A 474-nucleotide genomic window follows, 5' to 3' on the forward strand; every position below is an offset into this window, starting at 1 on the left:
GCAGAGCTGTGTCTGTTTCTCCCGCTACTTTAGGAGTTCGTTTAATGCAGAGTTGCAAAGTCTCAATAGCTGTTGTGCAAAAGAGGAGGGGGAGGTAGTTAGGCGGGGATCCAGGAGCAGGGATCTGTGTCCCAGTCAATTTGTTATGTGGTGGGTTCTGGGTTCCCCCGGAGAACCAGAAAGTAAAGATGGCGGAGGAACTCAATTCATTTCTCACGTAAAACGAATTTACCCAATTCACACTTTGCAAAACTAAGTGCAAGCTGAAACTCAGCTATCCTTCAAAATTCACTCGTCGCTGAATTTTGCAGTGCAGTTCTTCAGCCGAGTAGCATGTACAAAAAATGCATCTAACTAGGGTAAAATGTGTGTAGAGAGAATAATAATAATAATAATAATAATAATAATAATAATTTATTATTTATACCCCGCCCATCTGGCTGGGTCTCCCCTGCCACTCTGGGATGTAACTAT

The sequence above is a fragment of the Zootoca vivipara genome, chromosome 5 (assembly GCF_963506605.1).
Source record: "Zootoca vivipara chromosome 5, rZooViv1.1, whole genome shotgun sequence".
Classification (NCBI taxonomy): domain Eukaryota; kingdom Metazoa; phylum Chordata; class Lepidosauria; order Squamata; family Lacertidae; genus Zootoca; species Zootoca vivipara.